We start from the raw sequence: 7899 nt of genomic DNA on the forward strand, positions 1-7899 counted from the left end.
CTCTTTCTTTTTTAAAAGAATATATTTTAGAAGAATATCGAGGCTAAAATTTGCGAAATTTTAAGAATAAACCTGAGGCTGAAATTTACCCTGCGAGCAGAGACCCTTCTAACTTCCTAGATAAGTCCCTTCCTCTTCCCGACGTATCTAGGAAGTCTGCTCGCAGGGTAGCTGAAATTGTGAAAAGAATATAATTTCGTGCGTTGAAAATCTGTGAATACAATACAATGATGATATGCTTTTACTTAACTGTAACAGATCTAGACACCAAACACTTGTAATTGACACCCAAATACATCCCTTAACGGAAATGTCATAAGCTATGATTAAGAATATTACAAGGATATGTTCAGCCTAAAATCGGCAGAAATATAGGAATATTCAGCCTGGGCCGGAAAAACAATATTTTTATAAAAAAAGAAAGATTGTAGCTGATGAAAATGGTAATTTTTAACTTATTTCAGAGAGTTAGTCATGACAACAAATGACAGCGAACTGTTCAGGTAAATCAATGCTTGCTTAGGTGTAAACGACGTAGATCAGTTTGAACCCCCCCCCCCCCCCCCAAACGGATGTTCCCTGCCTAAATGGAACTCTATTCTCTCAGTTCTCTTCCTAACAAATGGTTTTCTATTCTCGTCGCGTCGGGGCTATCACGATTAAGAATACTGCATCGTGTAAACACCATAAGGTGTCGAGCCTTGTTGGCACAACCGTTCATTTTGATGACAGTCGGGATATATTAGGAGGGTCGCAGTGGGTTATGGGAAGTCCGCACGCATTATCAAGGTCATGCATGGGCTCTGGGGAATTTTCATAGCACACCAAAACTGCTTCAAGAGGCTGGGAACAAGTCGGGTACACCATTGGTCGTTCCGTTTGGGGACGTTTAGATTCACACGTGACTGCAGGGGAATGCCTGAGTGTGCGACTGGGGTACATACCATTGCAAAGGTAACGTTTGAACGGTTGAGTTAGTATAAAACGAGGGGGTCAAAGCAGCTTCAACGATAACGGTCGGCAACGAGAAAATCACTGGGAGAAGGATATAAGGGAGGTGGTCAAAACTACTATACCCACCAAACCACAAAATAGATGGTGATCTCTGCCTGCAACCTCTCTTCCTGAAAAGACGGTTACTGCATAGCCTTACCTCATCCAGCAGTAAAAAGTGACAATGAGATTCAAATCACACTTTGTTTATCTAGCACTGATGGCTCTTGCTAGCTGAACATTTCTGTGTCAATTCAAATTTTAAACACAAAAAATTTTGTCGGTAATGTTCGTGAGATAGGTGGTGTCTTCAATAACCCCCCAGCTCAAGACAAGATGGGTCCTCTTGGAACAACCAGTTCCCTAATGAGCCAACAAATGGCGCATACAATTTAAATTGTGGCACATTTCTCCCATTTCTGGTATGTCCCGGTAACCTACAGGGTTCGAAAACTAGTTTGCGGGGACAGAATCGCTTTAATTTTACTTATTTCGTGTGGAAAGCAAGTTGAGTTTACGTCCGTGCGCAGTCCACAAAAGATTTACGCGACATTAGAATTCAAAAGGGTGGTGCAACACAAGTTGCTTGCAAAATTAAACACGATGTAAGGGACGGCTAGTTCGTGGAAAATAAATTTAGCACTTGTTTATTTAGCTATTTAAACACCTACCCGGGTACGTAGAATGATATGCACTCTGGGTTATCCCTGTGTGAAACGTTGTTCAACCATTTATTTTTTATTTTGACGCAAGCCGCACGCGCGTTGTAAAATAAATTATGGACCTTTTACATAAAAGCAGCGATGTCTACGCGATAGCGGCAACTAGAGGGCCGCTGGGGACCGTTTCTCGAAAGACCCGGTAACTTACCGGGCCGGATAAGTATATTTTTAAACGTTTTTTCGCCGATTACACAATGATTACAGACATGGTACTTGGCCAATGTTTTCATAGAATTATAAGATTTTAAAATTTAATATTCAAAGCTAAGAAAAATTGACTTCTGTCAAGAAATATTTATCACCAAAGACACTTATCGGACCCGGTAAGTTACCGGGACTTTCGAGAAATGGGCCCCTGAAGACGATAATTTTCTTTTAGGCAAAACATTGGCTCTGCACGTGCGTCACACGCTATGGTACACTTCTTTGCCGTTCTCTGCAAAACAACAACGTAAAATGACCAAGTGCAAGGTTTTTTTGAAAGAGCCGGAGAACATATCATTATTATGTTAATTTCGTTTGTCTTTCCAGAACACTACGACTTTAGCCTGTACGACTTGGGCTTGGATAGTTCGGCCCCATTTTACAAACTGAGTGAATGAGTTGGAATCATCGCGACTTCATTCAGAAAACAAGAATTTAATTTTCAAGTTACGTTCTTGCTAGCGTTGTCGTGTTCTCTGCTTCTTCTTTCCTTCTTCTTAATTTGCTTTTCTGGTCGAGCATCAAAAAGCCATCCCATCGATTGGTACGTCAAGAGTGTGTGGAAGAGATTTGCGTCATTAAACTTAAATATACGTCCGTGCGCGGGAAAAAATACTTGTGCATGGAAAGCTTGTGTACACTTTAATAGCTAATACTGTCCAGCTTTGTCTTGTATATTTGTATTTACGTCAATAGGAGATCAGATATCCCTCTTGTTTACACATATATACCCATTTTAAGGGCCTAGCTATTTATATACAACGGTTAACCGCGATATCATTTTTTCAACTGATCAACCTACGCAGACGTTTTTAGGGTAGATTAGCCTGTGAGGGGGCTGGAGGGAAATATACAACTACCGTGAAAAAGACTGCGTGGGAGGCTAGATTAAATTCAGCAGTAATCCAAAATTAAATTTAACAATGCGGAAAATGGTTCTTCAGAAAAACAGCGTATTTCGTAGTTTTCCACGCAGTTGTTGTTGGGGAGTCGTATTTAGTGCCCTCCTCTCCACAAATTAAATGTTCAAACAGGTGTGTTTGGCCACCCAAAACCTTTAAATTTGCTAAAAAGTAAAAACAGAAAAAGTCTTTCTACATATGTTTGTTGAATTGATTGGAATTCAACTGAAAACTTGCTTTGGCCAAAATAGCTTAACTCAGGAGTACCCAACGAGAATCAGTATTGTCTCCTGTATTCACACAGGTCGTTTCAAGGCATCAGTTTTAAAGGTAAATTTGTGTAAGCTAATAGTTTGCTTTTAAAATTTTTAAACTTACTGAAACTTTGAGGGAACGGAATCTCCTTCCTCAAATTTACAAGCTTTTGTCGGCTTTACGCCAACCTCCTAGCTCACAGTCTTCTCTACGTCGCACTTTGAACTGAAAGACATATTTGCCCCTCCGAAAAAAACGAAAGGAATTAGCTTTCCAATGTTACGAAATTTGTGGTAATATTTTCTGAAAATTTTAGTTTTTCTTTGACAACTAAATTCAAATAAGTATTCGGCCGAAATGGTCCTTTGGTTACAAGTGTAGGCGAATAAAATGTTTATAAGGTACAACATTGCCCCGTTTTGTGTAACCATTTATCGACCTTTAGCTGCTTTAGTGAAAACGGCAACGCAAAATGAGAAGAAACGTGAGAGTGCTAGGTTAACTCTCAGTTTTGTGGGATCGAGTGCTATTGTACTGTAGCGGGCTCCACAATACTGAGGATTTTTTTAGCAACGACGACGGCGACGGCAGGGAAAGCTTCACTGTTAAAATGAATTCGCGTTTTTTCAAACGTCGTCGCGATTATCCCCCCTGGATTATTCCAACTCGCTTTAAATGTCAAACGTAGGTTAAATTTCCTGGAGTTGAGTTGTTGGAGACCGCACCCAAGTTCAGAAAGAGAAAGAAAAATTCGTCGTCGTGTGTTTACGTCCTCCATCCCATCAGGAAATTTCACATCCTAGTCGTGCATGCAGTGACGGCAAAGAAATGTACCAAAAAGTGAAATGCACGTGAAGAGTTGTTGTTTTGGTTATTAAGCCGTCGCCCGGTCGTCGTTGCTAATGCTCCCTGTTCGAGAGCAGATTGTGTCCCCTCGTTGTGCAATTTTCCCGCGCCTTTCGCGTGCAGCACAAGAACGCATAACCGGTGCCCAGCGGGCGGTGGTTGATTTGTCCCAGCGCCCACCCGTGCAAACCTGGTAAAAGTTCAAGGCACAAGTACTGTAATACCGGTACTAAACTGGACGCTTCGGTGCACTACGTCCACGATGGAATCACTCGGCGATCAGTGTTAAATTTGACGCTGTGACGCTAAACTAAGCCATTTTCAATGCACGAGAGGACATCGCGACGGTGTTGTGTATGACTAAAAGATAGATTCGCGAAGACCATTTCAGTAGCAAAACCGCCGACTACGGAAAGGTAAGACCGAATTGCGGTTTAATAGTTTAGCGAACAAGACCTTTTAGCCTGGTATCACATCAGTTACTTGTGGGTTTAGAACTGCCAAGACCTATACTGAGTATTTTACAATCCGAACGATCGAGATTGGCGTTCAAAGCGAAATGGCTTCCTGAGTTATTGAGTCTATTCCAAGCAATTGGGTTGCAGTTTAATAATAAGGTGATTCATTTTTATAGTTAAAATATTGAATTGATTTTGCTGCCGGAACAGAGCAGGTTCCTATTCTTTCACCATTGCAAAACTGCGCTAGTTGTTCAGTTAAGTAGCTCAAACCATCCTCCCTTCTAGATGTACCAACTTCTGCAAAGCAAAGCAGTTGTATCTAACTCACCCTGGCAACCGCCTTATTGCTATGAAAAATTCTGTCTCTACCCGCCCGAGCTCGGTCAAAAGAGCTCAGTTTTTTTTTCCTTTTTGCAAGTTATTAATGATTCATCGCTTCTTGAAACTATATGCCTTTCCTAATCCATGAAGATCATCGAATTTTCTATACTGTAATGAACACCGAACGAAAAAAACCTTGCTATTAAAACGAGTTTAAGACAATTCCTGCTAAGTCGCTCGATCATGCAATGAATCAGGTATTAAAACTATGCACCTCTTGCCTCGCGAAAATATATTTAATTTACCTGCAGCGGTACTAGCTAGCACTCACAAGATCCTAGAACTGAAGGAAATTTGTCAACGAAAGTACTAGTCTTCAAGATTTTTTTCTACAACAGTTGACAGTGGTCCGTTATAACGAAGATTTGCAAGCGTAGAAAAGCGAAGGTAATCTGCAGAGAGCCAAAAGATTAAAAGGTGTTGGCATGTCCCCAGTGAAAACTAAGGATGCGAATGCTGTGATTAGACAACATGACTGGAGACTAATCTTAGTGATTTTTGCTCTCTGCTCGCCGAGCCATTCAGAATATTCTGCGGTGACATTTATTTTCGAATTCTTTGCGGTCGTGTATGCAGTTTTCAATCGGCTTTAACAAGCGACAGTTTGAATTAGCAGGGCTGAATATTTCCGACTGAACTGAGTGATATCTCCGGTAATCAGGTTCGGAAAGGAGGGAACGTACGTGTGAATTGATGACCTCGTTAAGATTCGTTTAGCAAAACTGAAGAAACACTGCCGTAACTTAAGATGTACCGCCTTTCTCAGTGCTTTTATCTGCTGGCAATCTACCAGTGCCTGCCTATACACCGACCCAGACACTGACGAAAAAAAAAAAGTTCCAAAGCTTACAGCGTATGTTATCAATGTTTACTTAACAAGGTTCTAGCACCGGCGTAGGGCAGAACCTCAAGTTCTGATCTGCAGTGGAGCATAATTCAAGCGTCTTTGCAGCCGTTTTCCGTTCAATTCGGAGTTTATTTTGTAGTCAGTGGAATCGGTCCACTGGTTACGACGCACGGGCGAGGTGATCTATCCACGTGTATTGTGTAAGCAGTTCACTTGCCACACAGGTACCCTGAAACCCAACAAAGTCGAGTTCAGGCTGAATCGCATCAGTCGATTCCCATCTTCATAAATCTGTTCGAAAAATCACACGATGGTTGTGACTTTACGCGGAGCCTCACTTTTTGCAAGGTTCAACGCAGCAAATTTTTGTCGTATTCGATTTCCCGGCGTTACACTGCTAAATTATTTAAGGAAAATTACGGTCTTTTTGCAGGGGAAAGTTTTGTGAGATCCGGTCGCTTGAACCGGAATAAAAATGAGATAGAAAGTATGTTGTGGAATTTGTAAGGTTTATTGTGGTTTCGAAGACTTTTTGCGACAGAATATTTACTTATAATAAAGTGTAGTATAGTAGCAAAGTCTTGTATGTATATCGGCGTGCAGGTATAAATTAAATCGAAATTAATGAAGAAATTTTATGGATCGAAAAGGAATTTAAGACGACAATGATTTCCGGCGAGATTTCAGTTTTAAAGAACCTTATTCGGCTTTAAGGGAAGCTTTAGCTCAATTATCCAGTCATACAAAATAGATCCTTATTTTCGTGTTTGAATAGCACCACTTGAAACTACCTGTACGCCGCGAGATCCCGGGATTACGGAATTTGCCTCAGCGAAAAAAGAGATAGCGACCAAACCAATTTGACTGGCCAAACCCTTAAGGTCGTAACGGTTAAGACCCATTTCAAGTCAAGGTCTAGAGAAACAGGAAGGTTCAACATTGCTGTAGCAAGGCAATTCCTTTGATTTGCAATCCGTCCCTCTTGTAGAGAACATGCAAGACCTGCTTTCTTGCCGGTGTTCGTTTGAAAGATTTTACGGGACTAGAACCAGATACCCGGGTCGTATGTAATATTCATGAAGGCTTTATTTAGAGCAGCAATTTTGACGAGCACTTTCTATCTTCTTCTTCAAGTTAGAGGATTTTTTTCTGTCGTAAAAAATCCCCGACACGAACAAACCTTCGTGACAATGCGAGTACATAACACAGCGCTTTGCAGATGAACGATTTAAAACACCAGGTGGGTTTCCATTGTTTTGCTAGCTGGCGCGCGAAGCTTTTAAATGATCAAAGCTGCAAATTATATTCACTGCATATTATTGTGATTTTGTACCTACTTCATTTGATAAGCCGTTTCCTTTAGCGACAGCTTGGTGTTTAACGCTCGAAAGAGAACAAGAGAAAATTATTATTTAGCTCCCAAAGAACTGGAAAAATGACTTCCTTTTCTTGCGCGCGGCTTATTTCGCTTGAGTCAGTGACCGGAAAATCGATGGATCAAGGCCTTACTTGTTTATATCTTCAACCAAACTGCGGATACAGTTTGTTATTTTTTGCAGTTCCTATTTAGAGTGAAAAGGACGGTCTTTCCATTTGGAACAAACGTTTCCACCGCGGGAGGTTTTATTTGTGTTTTTTCCTTCTTCAAAATTTCCCTTTTGTGACATTAAATACCAAAGTAAGTAATTTGCGGATATCGACCGGCTGGCCTGTTCCTGCCGCACGTGGTTCATTTTTGCATTTGCATCCTGAAAAGCTAAACAAAGGGCGCGTGGACAAATTTGCAACGATAGATCGATTGTTTGATGAGTAACTGCACGTTTGAAGTCTCCGGAGAATTTCTTTACATCCGCTCTTTTGTCTGCCTTGCAGCAGCCATCGCCAGAAAACTTCAACAGGTGTCCTGCGGAAAATAACAACAAAAACAAAACCGCAAACAAGGAAACTCATTTTTCGTTCTTTTTGTTCTGAGAAAATTTTTGGCTAGCATAGAATAATAAGAGTTTATTGATTCAATTCATGTTTTTTTTACAGTCTGCAAAGCTGAAGATGTTTATACAAAGACAGCTCTTTAAATTTTGTTCCAAGAAATTTGAGTTTTTTTTTTCCAGCAACGCTTGTTACTCGCAACCGAGTAAACCTAAATTGTAGATACTGGCACAGCAGACTTTCGCGATTCGACATTTTTCATGAAAATAGGAACATGTTCCCACTTAGCTCATTCATTTTCTATTCCCATCTTTGGCGTCACGAAAGCTCTTTCAGCAGTTTCGATACTAAAGGTAATT

This window comes from Pavona decussata, unplaced genomic scaffold (assembly GCF_977016875.1).
Source record: "Pavona decussata unplaced genomic scaffold, jaPavDecu1.1 SCAFFOLD_229, whole genome shotgun sequence".
NCBI classification, from domain to species: domain Eukaryota; kingdom Metazoa; phylum Cnidaria; class Anthozoa; order Scleractinia; family Agariciidae; genus Pavona; species Pavona decussata.